Source organism: Carcharodon carcharias, chromosome 1 (genome assembly GCF_017639515.1).
Source record: "Carcharodon carcharias isolate sCarCar2 chromosome 1, sCarCar2.pri, whole genome shotgun sequence".
Taxonomy (NCBI): domain Eukaryota; kingdom Metazoa; phylum Chordata; class Chondrichthyes; order Lamniformes; family Lamnidae; genus Carcharodon; species Carcharodon carcharias.
In genome coordinates, this window is record NC_054467.1 from 86,731,503 (window position 1) to 86,747,926 (window position 16,424).

A 16,424-nucleotide genomic window follows, 5' to 3' on the forward strand; every position below is an offset into this window, starting at 1 on the left:
TAAAACAAGTACAACCAGCATTGACTGATAGAAACACAGCATCTATTGTACTAGATAACTAATTATCCATGCCTGGGTGTATGACCATTAAGACAAGTAAAGTTAAAAGAGGTCATTTGTCTCATTCAGCTCATCCTTCCATAAACACTCAGGGTGAGATTTTAACTTACTCAAAACCCATTTACTTACAGAGTTAAAGTCAGGCCCTTACTGTGCACCTGATCACAGTACCAGGTTGCCTTTTGAATGATTTCTGGATTTTACCACCTTCTTGGTTAGCGATCACATCACCATGGCAACTTCTCAAAATTGCTTCTCAAGTTTGAATGTCCCAGCCACCACAAATGGACACACTATTCAAGGTGTGATCTGTGCCGTACAGTGTGAATATGGATTGTTTAGAAACACTATAGCTTGACATAATTCATAATGTCATCTGTAACTCTCTCCAGCCCCCTTACTCATAAAAACTCACTTTTTATTCAGATGTTGATCGCTGATTATTATTGCTTGCATTTAAATTTAGTTTCATTGTCTCTTTTGTGAGCTTGCATTTCGTACTGATTTCAAAGGCCAAATTTTCCCCCTGCTTCCGGCACACTTAGCATGCAAGAATGGTGTAGGACATTCCTATAGCGAGGAAGTTCAAATGGGAGCCACATCTGGTCGAATTTCACTTTTAAAAGACTTTCCCCATGGGGTAATTATTATTTGCACTCCTGAAGTGCTCCACGCAATTTATTGCCAAATTGCTACTGGCTTCATTTGCATATAAACAAATGGCTTGCTCCTCATTACCCTCTTCAGCATCGTCACCTCTCTCCCCTGTGCCACCCATTGCTGGGGTGGATCTGCAGGACAAAACAGTAGAAACCAAGAGTGGAATTTTATCCTGACAGAACTGTACACAGTGAGGAGGCCAGTTATGGGTTGGGAACCTCTTTATTCTTTCAGCAGGCTTTGCCGTGGCGCTTGAACTCAGCCACAGCTTAGCATCCCACTTCTGGATTTCCTGACCAATCACAGTGTGGGCATGAATGAAGACTCTTTATTTAAAGGGACCCTGGCAGGGGTCAGAATGACTGCAGGAAGTCTTGTTTGTGAAGAATTTTGGAGGCAAGGAAGTGAAAGGAGGATATGGGAAGACTGCACCCCCACTCTCCCAATTCTCTGACTCTTCCCTGGAAGTCATGCTGGAGGCAGTGGGGGCCAGAAGAGATGTTGCTTCCTCAGGACAGGAGGAATAAGCCAGCCACCCAATCTAAACAGGTGGGCTGGAAGCTGTAGTGGCTGTGAACAGCAGTAGTGTGGTGCCCAAGACTGGATACAATGTCAGAAAAGGGGGTATCATCTCATTAAGCAAGAAAAGGTGTCTCATAAGACTTTCAGGTGGCATCCATCACTCTCCCACCTCCCAACAGTCTCCTGCAAACACTCCTCTGACTGACACACCTTGCTGTCACACACATTCCATTCTCTCCAGGCACTTCCTCAAATCTCCATCTAAACAGCCAACACCCATACTGACCCTCATCTCGCATCCTTCGCTGTCACCTTCATCAAATGTTCTTATTCCATCCTCTCCCCACAATCCACTTCACACATCCAAAACTCTGCTTTCTCTCATTGCAGAAGGAGAGAACACACAACTCCAGCTAGAGGCAGAGAATCAGGGATAGACTTGCAGCCATTGCCACCCTGACTGCCATGGAGGAGGGTGCCTGGAAATCAGCAGAGTGGCACGGATATTAGATATCGGTAATGGAGAGATGGTGGGGGCCCAGAGACCTGGTAACAGCATTAGATATCAACCTGCCATTTGGTACTTAATGCTCGATCATGTTGAATTGATATCATCACAAGCTGAACTGTCATGGTATGCACTTTGTTAAGTTGGTACCCTTTCCTCACATCAGCACAAACTCATGTCTGTGATCACCCACAAGTCCTTCATGGATGATGCTGGAGATATTGAGTGACCAGACCGTGAAGTCGCAGAGAAGGGAAATGATGCCACACTGAGGGTGCACCATCATATGACTCATGCACATCCTCCACCAGCACAGATACACACACTTTGGCGACTACTGGAGTAGAGCAATGTGAGTGATGTGGACACCATGGCTGCTTTGGTTCTTCCCACTCATCCTCGAATGCAGATAATTCCACGCCTTCCTCTTCCCGCAACTCCATTCCTCTTTGTGGTGCAATATTGTGAAAGGCACAATGGACCACAACCATTCTGGACACCCTTGATAGGGCATATTGAAGAGCATCTATAGATCTGTCAAGATACCTGAATCACATCTTGTCCAACCCAAAGACTTGTCCTATTATGTACCTTGTGGTCATGTGGCTCCTGTTGAATTTCTCCTCTGGCTCAATGGTAATCTTTCATCGGGCAGATCTTCGGAGGATAGCCCTTGTAAGACAGGAGCCAGCCACTGACACTGTTTGGAAGAGAAACAATCTGCAGGAGATGTGTTTACCATAGAATGAGTGAATCATGACAGCTCCCTAGATATCCAGCACAGACATGCATAATCACCTTCCAAGTGGTCACAAACTACATCACTGATAGAATGATGAAAACCTCTGGCTGATCTGAAGGCAACTTGATTGCTTCATGTGAGCAATCAGTCATTCCTTATGCCTGTGGGAATCTAGCTATTGCAGCAAAGCCGGCGTCCCTGTGTGTCTGACTAGCCTCATCCGTGACTGCATTTACATAAGTGGCAGCCTTGGAAAACAAGACAACAGTGACCTGGAAGATGCATTTATGGGCAGCAAATGGAGAGATCCTGGAAATATCCCCAGCAGATCCCCGAAAGGAGCCAAAGGCAGAGCAATTAAGAGCTGTGGTGACCTTGACAGACACCAGAATGCATGTCAACCTGCTCCTCCTTCCAGGAGATTGCAGAGGTCAGCAATGACCTACAATGAAAACTGCACCTCATGAGGCACTGTTGCTACATCATATTGAGGCTCACTCTCTATCTGTATATCCTAAAATGGAGGTATCACCTCCTTTGAGCTGGATTTCTGTGTTCATCCCCTCTTTTGCTGTCCTGTGGCATCTGGCTATGAAAAAAGATGCTGCGATTGGCATTGTTGCTACTCCTGGTGTGCCCCCTGTTGGTATGCCTCCTGCTTCCCCTGATGCTGGCATGGTTCCTGCTGCTGCTGGTGTTGGTATGGCTGATCCTGTTGTTCCTCATCAGTGGTCCACGCTACTGCTCCATAAGCTGTTCCCATGCTGCTGTGAGGGCTGACAGGAAGGGCGTTGAGATGAAGGTCAGTAAGATCCAAGGTAGTTGATCGTACTTCAAAAAATTTGGAACTGACCTTCACAGCAGTGAAGCCAGGCTCTCTCAACAAATCCTGTAAGCATAAACCTTTCACTGAGGCTGGTCACAAGCTTTGAAATTTCACTTTTTTTAAAGGCTTTCCAGTGCGTCAGTTTCATTGTTCAATAAGTCCCTGTTGTGTTTTCACCTCATTGACATGGATGTTACGCACAGCTGCGAAATCCCGTGATCTGACTGGGTTAGATCCTTGGTTAATTAACTATTTCCATATTTTACATTACTCACCCAACAGCTCCACAGGGATTCCACCGCACTTGCAAAGTCACCCAGGTTAAATCCAGATTTGGGCAGGACATTATCGGGTTCCCAACTCAATGCCACTTTTGGAGCTTCAACTATTGCTTACACCCAATCCCAACCACCCTCACCCTTCTTTGGAGGTTAAAATTCTGCATCAAGAGTTGGCGAAAAGTTGTGTCTCTTTGCTGTGCCAATGTAGGTGCTCAGTCAGTTACCTGGTGCTAGCAGGGTGCCACTGACCATGCCAACAGCAAGTGTTGAGTGCCTTCTCACAAGCTGCATGACCATCTCTTTGAAAGTGCTGAGTACTTATGGTTAGGGATTCCTCTCTCCTTCAAATGCCCTACCTGTGGGCACTGTGTGCCAATTTGTTCCACAGTAAGATAGATTTAATGAGAGGAAAGCTAGCAGTTGAGGAATGAGTGCTAACAGCAGGAACAACACAACAACAACTTGCCTTTTATTGTGGTAGTAAAATATTCCAAGGCTCTGCACAGGAGCGTTAGCAAGCGAACTTTGAGAGTGAACCACATGAGGAGATAACAGAGCAGATGACAAAAAGCTTGGTCAAAGAGGATGGTTGTAAGGAGAGGCTTGAAGGAGGTAAGAGAGGTAAGGAGATGTAGACATTTAGGGAATGAATTCTGGGTGTCCAGATGAAGGCACAGCCATCAATGGTGGAGTGATTAAAATTGGGGATGCGCAAGAGGTCAGTATTGGAGGAATGCATATATCTCAAAGGGCTGTGGGGCTGGAGGAGATTATAGAGATAGGGAGGAGGGAGGCCATGGAGGGATTTGAAAACAAGGATGAAAATTTTACCATTGAGGATATTTTGGACCAGGAGTCAATGTGTGGTGGAGAGCACAAGTGTGATGAGTGAAAGGGACTTAGTGTGAGTTAAAATGCAGAGTTTTGAATAACCTCAAGTTTATGGAAGTTGGAAGACTGGAGACCAGCCAGGGGTGTATTGGAATAGCCAAGTCTATAGGGAACAAAGACATAGATGAGGATTTTAGCAGCTGAAGAGCTGAGGTAGGGAGATAGTCAGGTGATGTTATGGAGGTGGAAAGAGATGGTCTTAGCAATGGTATGGATATGTGGTCAAAAGCTCACCTAAGGGTCAAATATGATACCAAGGTTGCAAAGTCAGACAGTTGCCAAGGAGAGGAATGAAGTCGGTGGGTAGAGATTGGAGATATAGTGGGTCAATATTTAGTTGGGGGAAATTCCTGCTTATTCAGTACTGGATGTGGGACAAGCAGCCTGAGTATTGAAGGCAGTGGAGGATGGGAAGCAGAAAGCTGAGTGTTGTCATTGTGTTTTTGGACCCGGGGACAGGGCAGGGGGTGGGGGGAGGGGGGGAATAAGTTTTTTGTGGGTGTCGAGCTATACAAGGAAGTGATCAGGCCTGGCTTTATCTGTGATTTACACAAAGGGAGTAGGTCAAGGAGGTGGCTTTGAATATGGGTACAGATGTACAGATATTTATGTGGAGGAAATAATTTATGGGAGGGTAGGAGGGAAATGAAGTCGAGCTACATGATTTGAGATGGAGATGTTGAAATCACCAAGGGTGAGAAGTCATTCAGCAGAGACACAGAGGGAGGCAACAACGGACCAGGCAAATGAAGACTGTGTAGTGTGCCTCATCGGCTGTGAAGACGGAAGAAGGCTGTAGCAGCAAGGTGATCCCGGTTACCATGATTCAACATGTCAGCAAAATATAACTATCAACCTGTCATGATTGTATGGACAATGACACCACCCAAGGCCCCTACGTTAAACAAAGTCACGAACAGGCTTCTACCAGGGTTCATTTGTCAAGTCCTGTGGCAATGGAGAATTGGTGATGGGAACAGGGCTGTGAAATTGGGAGTCCCTAGTCAAGAATCTGCACACAGATAACAGATGCACGAAGGTTGTTGGATACCTGTGTTGAGACAAAGGTGTCTTTGGGCAGCAGCATCTGTGATTGAGCAGCCCCCTTCAGGATACCCTCTGGTCACCCCAAATGGGGAGGAGCTAGAAGGGTGCCCTAAAAATAGGCTGTCCCACTTTCTCCTGGCTGGGGAACTGTGCTCTGCAGAAACAACATCTTTGTGATCAAAGAAAGAAAAATTTAAATTTTGCAACTTGAAACGTTAGAACACTCATGGATAATCTCAAAAGTGACCATCCGGAAAGAAGAACTGCAGTTGTATCATGTGAGCTATTGAGACTCTAAATTGACATCACCACTCTCATTGAGACCAGACCTCTGGGGAGGGGCAGCTGAAGGAACAAGCAGGGGGATACATCTTCTACTGGAAAGGAAAGGCTGACAGTGCCCCTAATGTCCACAGAGTTGGTTTTGCAATCCGGAATAGGATCTTGGATGCACTGCCAGAGCTTCCCAATTGTGTATTTGAAAGACTCTTGACACTTTCATCTACAGCTCAGCCACAGTCAATATGCCACTGTCATCAGCACTGATGTCCTGACCCTTGACTCTGATGAATATATTAAGTAAAAGTTCTATTCTGACCCTGATGAAGTTTCTTTTACTATATTCATTCATGGGATGTGGGCATTGCTGGCTAGACTAGCATTTATTGCCCATCCGAAATTGCCCTCATTCAGAGGGCATTTAAGAGTCAACCACATTGCTGTGGGTCTGGAGTCACATGTAGGCCAGACCAGGTAAGGATGACAGATTTCCTTCCCTAAAGGACGTTAGTGAACCAGATGGGTTTTTGCAATAATCAACAATGGTTTCATGGTCATCATTAGACTTTTAATTCCAGATTTTTATTGGATTCAAATTCCACCCATCTGCCGTGGTGGGATTCGAACGCGGGTCCCCAGAGCATTACCCTGGGTCTCTGGAATACCAGTCCAGTGACAATACAACTATGTCACTGCCATCCCAAAAGAAGAAAAGATCATCCTTCTGGGGGACTTTAGTGCCAGAGTTGGCCAAGTCGCCAATGTCTTGGAGCAGAACCATTTGGAAACGGGGTGGGGAAAGCCAATGCAAATGGCATCCTCTTGCTGACAAGGTGTGCTTAGCATGGTCTCATTATGACCGTCACCCTCTTCCACCAGGACAAATACAAAACTCGATCCACGTGGGGCACTAATGCCTGCTGGACAGATCATCAACTTTTTAATCGGTGATGAACATCCACCTAGCACCAAGACATCACAAGAACCAAACACCCAAAAGGAAGAAGATCAGTGTCTCAGCCCTCAAAACAGGCTGACTGAAGACAGGAATTCCAAGTTCAGCTCACATCTAATCTGGGAAATCTTCACACACCCAACTTAATTCCAGAACAGTAGGATCAAATAATGTCAGCTGTGCCAGACTCCTGTGTCTAGAACATTGGGTTTGAGCATCATCACCACCAGGACAGGTTAGATGAAAATGATGCAGGAATATATGACCTCCTAGAACAAAACTGATCAACCTTCAGTGCCTGGCAGGACAACCCAAGGTCACAAGTCAAGAAAGCAGCATGCCAACAGGTCAAGACTGACGTGCAAAGACAAATCCGGAAGACAAAGGACAAATTGTGTGAAGAGAAAGCCTGAGAGGTTCAACAAGATGCTGACCATCATGACATGCAAAGCTTTTTTGAAGCCACCAGGGCCATCTATGGACCAAGATCAAAAGGACAAAATCCTCTTCACTCACAGGATGGTGTTTCTCTTAAGGATGACAATGCCACCCATCAACAGTAGAAAGAACATTTCCAACAATTGTGAATCCACGTGGCAGCTGATATTCTCCAGCCTACCCCCCAGTACCCAATGGTAGAATCCATGGGTGAACCTTTGATGGAAGAGTAGCAACAAGCAATCAAACTGTTGAAAAACAACAAAGCCTGTGGCCTCCAATGTTATTCCAGCTAAAGTTTTCAAAGCTGATGGGCTTTTGCTCACATCAAGATTCCATGCAGTCATCCTACGGATTATCAAGGAAACGAGCACCCCTCCCCACCCCAGCCCGCCACCAACCCCTCCTCCACCATTCCCACCACTGGACGTCAGCAATGCAACAATTGTAACCATCTTCAGGAAGGGAGATAAATCAAGCTGTGGAAACTATCGAGCTATTTCTCCCTTGTCCATAGCATGAAAATCCTGACATATATTCTACTGAATGGCCTACTTCCTGTGTCTGAGGAAATCCTTCCAGAGACAGTGTGGCTTGAGGCTTGCCAGTGGAACCTCCGACAGGGTCTTTGTTGCCAGACAAATCCAAATAATTGTCAAGAACAATACCAGGAACTGTTCATTGCATTCATCAATCTGACCAAAGCATTTGACTCAGTAAACCGTGAAGCTCTGTGGATTGTGCTCCAAAGATTTGGATGCCTAGGGAACTTCATCACAATCCTGCAATTGCTTCTTGATGATATGGCTGCAGCTGTCTTGAGTGGGAGATCTGAAACAGATGCCTTCAAATTCTGGACTGGTGTCAAGCAAGGCTGTATGATAGCCCCCATACTATTTACAATCTGCCTGACAGTGGCTATTCACCTCATCAAAGATCAACTGCCCTTTGCTGCCTAGATTGAAAACTCTCTAATCTCAGTCACCTCGGAGCCAAAACTAAACTTACCACCAGAGACATACATACAGTTTGTGGATGACTGCAGTATCGTTGCCCACTGTTTTGCAGGCCACTCTCAATCTCTTCAATTCTGCATACAAGAAACAGCCTGACCCTGAATTTTCAAAACAAAACCCATATGTCAACCCACACCTGGTCAGCCAAATATTCCACCTTCCATATCTGTTGAAGGAGAGAACCTGGAACATGATAAGCATTTCTCTTACTTTGGCAGCACCTTTCTCAAAAAGTGGCCATTGATGAGGAGATTCAACAGTGGGTCAGATGAGCCAGCTCAGCTTTCTACAAACTATGGCAGCAAGCATTTGACAATAAAGACCTCTGCACATCAACAAAGGTCCCAGTATACACAGCAGTTGTCATCAGCACACTCCTGTATCACAGTGAGACCTGGACTGTGTATCAGTGACACATAAATGTGCTAGCAAAATTACATCAACAATGCCTCCACTACATCCTCTGGATTCAATGAGAGAACCATCAAACAAATGCTAGTGTCCATCTTGAAGCCAACTCCATAAGCATTCAGGCAAAACTCTGCAAAATAACCTTTGATTGACAAGACTATCCAGGAAACTAAAAAGCATCTTCCCCGCCAGGTCAAGTTTTTTCAACTCTCAAATGGCCAACATTCCAGGGGAGGACAAAGGAAGCACTTCAAAGGTGTCCTGAAGCTTTCCTTGGAGTGCAGTAGCAATGACATTAATGACTCGGAGGAGCTTGCTACCAGTCATTGAAAGTGGTGACAACTTGTCCATCAAGCTGCATCATGCTTTGAGTAACAATGTCTTAATGTTGAGGCAAAGCGACGGCAAAGATGGAAAGTAAAAGAAGCAAATCCTGCACGCCATATCCATTACCTCGTGGAACATTCTGCCCCATGTACCCAAAGGTTTGTGGGTCGAGAATCAGCCTGTTCAGTGACATGAAGACAAGTAAGTATTCCTGACAAGTAGGCATTATCCTTGCCTCAAGGGACAGCTGATGACGAGTACAAGAGGGGAAAGCAGTGACCAGTGAAAAAATTGGCATGGTACATAGGTGGGCTGTAGAGAATGAGGACTTCAAATGAGAGGCAAGAAGAGTAGAACAAGAGCAAGAGTTGCATGCCTTCTCACAAGGAGGAGAAGGTACCAGTGGAGTAGAGGGACAAGACCAATGTATGTATTTGTGATACCAGCCATCCCAGTGCCATGGCAGTTTGGATGGGACAAGTCCTAAAAGGGATAAGGAGGAGGGAAGATTTCTGTCAAGGCCATGTGTTAGGAATCCATACCTCCAAGAACTATAGGCTTTTTAAAGAGTTTTTATTAAAAGATTACAAGTTCACATTAATCTGTGAACAAGCTGTTTTTTTTCCCAAGAAATCACATGATTTCAGCTAAATGACCAGCAAGACACCCGGGAAGATAAGGGTCACTTGGTTTACTTGAGTTTTTTTTTTAAAACTGCATTTGCCAGGCTGTGGTTCCTGCTGATTGGCTGAAAAAACACCTGCCCTGGGAGAAGTTCTTTCTGAATATGTTTTTTGAACTCAGTGTGTGTATTGGGAGCAAACTGTGAAGAAGGATTGCTGCTCTCTCTCTGCCCCTCTCACTCCCCGCCTCCCCGTATTGCCTGCAGTCCAGAGTGAATGTTAACCTTCAGCCAGAAAATTCTCATCTCAGTTTAACTCGTCTGTATTTGAAAGCCTGTGAAGCTGCAACAAGCAAGAGTTAACAAGGACAGTGAGCAGAATTGTCCTAGATTTGCATTAAGTGCGGTAGGGGGTGGGTAAAACAATGTTTCACCCGCCAACCGCAATGGCAGTTTTTTATGCCATATCGTCCCACACCGTATTAATTATGCGTTCCCAGGGAACAAGCCATTTCCATGGCAGGTGGGTTCTCCGTCGCCCGCCATGCCATCACCTTGCTGCTTCAGCAAGCCAGGCACGCCCTGTCCAGCTGCGCGTGCACACATCTCAGTGCTTCCAGTCCACAACTGCTGCAAGGAAGACATGGCTCTGAAAGGCAAAAAGACTGCAGCCCCCAGCTTCAATGGTGCATCCCTTGAGCGCATTCTGGACACAGTGAAGGTGGAGGCTGTGATGTCCTTCCCCGCTCTGGCCACAGGATGGGCAGCAACCTCACTAGTCCAGAGTGAGAGGCAGTGGCAGCGGAGGTCAGCACCAATGTCCTTCAAAAGAGGACAGCCACCCAGTGCCACAAGAGGTTGAATGATATTCTCCATTCTGCCAGGGTAAGTAACTCTTCTCATCGCTCTCACTTACAGAGTCCTCACTCACTGCCAGTTCAAGGGACATCCCATCTCACTCTCTCACAAACACCTTCATTGACCTCAGCCTATCCATGGGACCACTCACCACCCATATATGCCAGACATACTTATCATCTGGCCTAGCAGATGTTCTGCTTGCACTCTCTCCATCTCTGTTCATGCAGGATAAGCTGGCACACAACAAGAGGAAAAGGTCGCAGAATGGTGGCGGAATGCCTGAAATCAAAATCCTTATGGACATTGAAAACAGAGCCATCCTGATGGTCAGCAAGGATCTGGACAATTCCTGTGCTGATGGTGAGGTCGGTGGTGCTCTACCAAGTGAGGATCCAGCAGTGCAACATCTATCAGACAACCATGCTGTGAGTGATGTGTCCTGTTTCACAGGCCACTGCCATGTACTAATTATCTCCTGTTGCTTCCCAGGCACATCTGCCAAACAGCCATTGGAGTCCATGAACCAGGGCCTCCAGTCAAGCCCCAAAGAAACCTCTGAAGAGGAATCTGAAAGCACGCTGCTCGAAATCCTATCGTAGCACTTAGCCACACCCTCCACTAGCGCAGAGACACACACCTTAGTGGGACCTAGCTTTACAGTAGTCTCAGGATCACAATCTGGTGAGCACATTGCACTGTCTGATCTGCAGCAGACAGCAGCAGAGATTTCCCAGGTGTCTGGCACTCGGAGGACTGCTGGATGTCCATAACTTTGCTGAGTCAGATTCAGATGACGAGCCTCTGGACTCGGTCGTGTCACAGTTGCTGGAGCTGCAAAGACAAGCTCAGGAACATCTGGAATGGATGCCCACTGCATACCTCAGATTGCAATGCATAATGGAGGAGTCCATCTGCCTTCAGGTTGAAGTGATAGCACCGGCATGCCAATGCACTGAGTTCACTGGTAGGAAGGCAACCAAAATAGAGACCTTGGTCCAGGACGTCGCTCCTGCACTGCTGTGTGGGCTCAACTCCATCACAGATGTCATAGTTGGCCTCCAACAATGTGTACGTGAGAGGGTGCGAGGCAGTTCCTTCTCAGTCCAGCTACCACTTCTCCTCAAAAAGTCAGCCAGTGGCCTTTGGGCACCCATAGGGAGGAGGATCAGGAGGTATACCCCCGGAGTCACTCATCCAGGTGATCCGGGAGTGTCTGGCCCATCCAAATCCCCTCTTCCTGTGACCTCAGCAGCTGCAGCTCCACAGGCTGAGGAGGGTGCCATTGCCACTCAGCAGGACCCCGAAAGCAGGTCAAGGCCCTCCAGGTCTCAGCCCTCCAGAAGATGCCCGCCAAGGTCATCATAAACAGGATGTAGTAGTTAGCAGGCTGCCTCCACCTGCGCTGTCGATGGCCGAGGAGCACCAAGACGTAGTGGCAGGGTTAGGAAGGTTAAGGAAATGTAGCTGCACAGTCTGGGCACAGGTGTTAATCACTTGTACACACTGTTCACTATTGTCAATAAACTCCCAAAATGTCTCCCTGCCTGTGGCTCCTTGTTCTTGTCACTCAGATGTGAAACCTTTCTGCTCAAGATAAAGGCATGTGTCTCAGTTCAGCGCCTCTTCCCTGTGCTTTGTACAGCCTTCAGACCACAGTGATGGTCCAGCCTCACATTCCCTGGAAACATTACTGATGCCTGTACCTTGGCAGTGCTGGTCATTGCTGCCAGAATGTAGTGGGCCATAGAGTTCTCTCATACTGTCTGTGTGCTCTCAGCACCTTTGAGGTGGGGCTGGCCTCCATCTCTTCAGCATCTGTGCTCCTGAAGGGGGCAGGTGCTGAAGGCAGACAAATGATCAGCTACTTTTAAAGTTCCATGGCTGCATCTCTATGATATGACCCTGCTCACAAAGTGGAAGCGAGCTCCCAACAGCCAGACAGGAATCAGACTTTCTCAAGAGGCTATGTGAAGATCTATGGAGTGTCCTCACTGCATGTCATAATCATCCTCCTGCAATCGAGTGCCTGTTAAGGCCTTCACTGTTTCCATGACAGCAGCATTATCACAGAGGGTATGTGCATTGCCATAAGTCAGACTGGAGTCAAACATTCACAGATGCAGTGTGAGGATCTATGGCGTCTCCTCACTGCACATCGTCATCATCTTCCACAAATCTAGCAGCTATGAGGGCCTCCTGAGCCCGCCTGCCACATCCGGCCAGTGCAAGGGCTTCATCCCCATCATCATTACCTTCAAAGTCCTCCTCACCCTCATCCTCATTGACGTCCTTCAAATCAGATGAGGCGTGCGGCTCCTCCATCTCCTTCTCAGCCGGCTCCTCTCCCTGTTGCAGTGCCAGGTTGTAAAGGATGCAGCAGATGACGACAATGCGTGACACCCTCTGTGGACTGTATTGCAGAGCTCCACCAGACCAGTTCAGGCATTGGAGCCTCATTTCAGCATCCCGATGGTCTGCTCCACCAAGCTGTGAGTTGCAGCTTGAGTCTCGTTAGACCTTCGCTCTGCCAGATGTCATCAACCATGTCCTCTGCGGGTAGTCCATGTCCCCGAGGAGCCATCCCTGCAGCTTCTGTGGACCCTGGAAAACTTTAGGGATCTGTGACCAACTGAGAATGTAGGAGTCGTGCACAATCCCTGGAAACCATTCCCAAAGGTGCAGGATGCGTTTGTGATGGTTGCATACCAGCTGCACATTCAGTGAATGGAATCCCTTGCGGTTGACATAGTTGACTGTGTGTTGTGATAGAGATCTGAGCACCATGTGAGTGCAGTCGATGGCATCCTGCCCCTGTGGGAAACCCGAGATCTGGGTGAATCACTCTTGCATCCTGGTTGTCCTGGTCCCGGGCGAAATGCACAAAGTTGTGTGGCCCTCGCGAAGATGGTGTCCATGACCTCATGGATACATTTGTAGGTAGATGCTTGTGATATCCCACAGAGGTCACCTGTGGAGCCCTGAAAGGAGCCATTGGCATGGAAATTTAGCACCGTGGTCACTTTCACAGCCACTGGCAGTGGATGCCTCCCATGTCCCCATGGCACCAAATCCTGCAGTAACTGGCAGATGTGACCAACCAGTTCCCTAGACATGCGCAGTCTGAGGCAACACTGGTTCTCGGTCATCTGCCGGAATGAAATGCAGCATCTATAGACCCTGGTTCTAGCTTGCGCAATGGCTCGCTGTGGCTCTTCAGTGGCTTGGGCGGGAGCCCCAGCCACCCCTTCTTCCAGAGGGTGCTGCTCCTCCCTCTGCGCAACCAGGCTCCTCAGTCATTCTCTTCTCCATCTTCACTCTCTGTACATCACGAGACATATAACTCTATGCATCTGAAGTACTCCTCTTGCAGGATGAAAGAAAGAGATGCATGAGTTAGCATGGGTGTACTAAGAACCTGTCTTGGTTAAGAATGAAAACCCCTTAACACATCCTGGAGAGTGCTGGCCACCACTTGAATGGCCAGAGATTAGTGCGCTGCATGGCTGCCCGAATCCCCATCCTCCTCCGCCCCACTCCACCTGACCAATTGGTGGCAGCTTTGCCCACAGGACTGCATGCTGTGCTCTCAGCTCAGGTGCAGGTATTCTCCTAACCCGCACTGCAAGGCTGAGCTGTTAGCTTGAACTGTGGGGGAGACTGGTCAAACCGGGGCGATGACATTGCAAGGGGCTGTGAGCACCTCCACCAGTGACTGCTCCTCAGCCATCTTTATGAAGGAAATTGTATAATGTGCCCAGTTATCCAGCAGTCCACTAAAATGTTCATTATCTTGCAGTCTGTGCCCAAGGGCTGAAAAGCTCTGGAGCACTTGGTGGCACTTTTATGCCTCTGCATTGCTTGAGTGGGCAGAGAAGCTAGAGGCCCAACTCCAACCATACCAATGTGGCTGTGCCTGAACTGTCTCAGCTGCAGAGGAATGGTCAATTTATATAAGGTTTCCCTGATGTGTGGCCGCTTCCCTCACCCACCAACTTCCCATCCCACATGTGCTTGTGGGCTACCTTCAACAGTAAGGCAGCCCTTGCCCACCCCTCCCCATGTCTCATCAACTGCAGGGCAGCCCTTCCCAACACCCCCCCCAACTCGCTTCAACCTTGAAGTCCAACAGGTGACCCAGCTGAGTGCTCCGCAACATTACTGTGCACTCACGTCTGAGTTCCCCTCAAAGTGCAGCCCACAAGTGCATGCCTTTCATATGTTGTTGTGAAACACATTGCCGTGCAATCACGCCGACCTGGGTGGATGATCCAGCGGGAGAGGAGAACATCAATTCCCACAGACTGGGCTTATAATGATATGCAGATATATTACAGCGAGGTTCCCAGTGTCCGATGGCAGCAAACGCGGCTCGCCATCGGCAGATGATCGCAAGCTGATTTCACGATGTCGTGAAGCCAATTTTTGGCATTCTCACCATATTTTTGACTCATGTCACTGAACATGCCCAATGCCAGTGGGCATGGAAAGCCCCAGCCAATGTTTCACCGAAGATCCTTTGGAAAGGACTTCCAAACAACTACTGTGACCAGCGCGTTGATCGCAGGAATACCAAATCAACAGTATCAAGGTCATTTCAAACTTTATCGTTTTCATTAAGTGTTCCCTTATGCCAACCTCTGTAGAGACCTTATTTGTCTTGTCCTTTGTTACACTTCCGGATTACAAGTTGTATATTAACGAGTTTTGCAACTTGTTTTTTTAAAAATGTTTTGTTTTAAAATAAATCAATTCTTCTGAATTTATTGAAAGCAACCTGGTTAAAGTCTCTTTTATTCTGGGTCAAGGAGTAGCAAAAGTAAACAATTGGCCATTTTGGTGAGGGAATTAAACTTTTACACTTATGATGCGACCTGTGGAGTAGTGAGGCTAGAGAAACTACTCACTCCTCCCATCCCCGTCGTAACGCATGGTGTCAATGCAGTCATGTACAATAAACTCATGGATGTTCGGGGCCTTGTCCCCAAGTGGACTGACGTTCTGCTGGGAGATGCAGAGCACATCAGTGATAGCTGATCCAATGGCAGTAGGAGGCCTGGGTGGGACAGGAAGAAGGTAGGGAAGATTAGCCCCAGTGGTAAAGAGCGGTAAAGAGAAAAGATAAAATATGGGGAGAAAAAAGTGGAAATGAAGAAGATGGGCTCAAGTCTGGAGCAGCTGCTAAAATGTACATGGACACAGGAAAATTCAAGTTATAAGGATTTAGTTACAAAGCAAACTTAGGATAGATATATCACGGTAATAAATGGTGAATAGATAGGAGATGATAAGAGGGATTCTAGAATTAAAATCAGAGGTCCCATGATGGGATAAATGTGACCTGGGTATGGTGGAGTCAGTGTGGTACATCAATAAACTGAAGGCAGGTGTGGAGGGACAGTGAGCCAGACGCTATTTGAAGGGTAGAGTATAGGATGATGCACTGCTGAAGGTATTTCCATAGAAGTGAAAAGCCAGGTGGTGCGCAGAATTGATCAAGCAGCATGGGAGGGGTGAAGTAAGACATGTGGGTGTATGAGGTTGTAAAAGTGAAGGAAGTGGCTTTACAGTTGTGCATATAACTAAATATCGTATTCCAAGAATACTGTGAAGGGCCAGTTGAGTAAGTGTTGTTTTAAGGTGAAGAATGTACCCAGGGTGGGTTAGGAAGAAAAGACTGAGCTGTGCATTGTGTTGTTTTGCCTGGTTTGCTCAGTATAGGGACTTTTTCACAGCAATGTTCTGTAGTTTGGGGATGTTTGCTCTCAATGCTAGTGTCACCTCCTTCTGGGTGGCACAAGTGTTAATTCTAGATAACTTGATGGCAGTCACACAAAGACATTTGTTCATCCTGCCTACACTGAACCCCAAGAGTGTTCAGAAGTCTGAATGAGTGAAGCTGGGTGTTCTTCTCTGGGTACAAATATTGCTTGAGTAATTATACCCTTGTACAAGCATCTAAAAATATTGCTGGGTCATGT

The 16,424-nt window shown here is 47.2% G+C and overlaps 1 protein-coding gene across 1 annotated transcript in view; it reads left to right on the forward strand.

Annotated features, from left to right (window-relative positions):
* Nucleotides 1-16,424, forward strand: part of alpk1 (alpha-kinase 1) — a 165,556-nt gene that overhangs the window by 135,019 nt on the left and 14,113 nt on the right. The window lies entirely within an intron of this gene.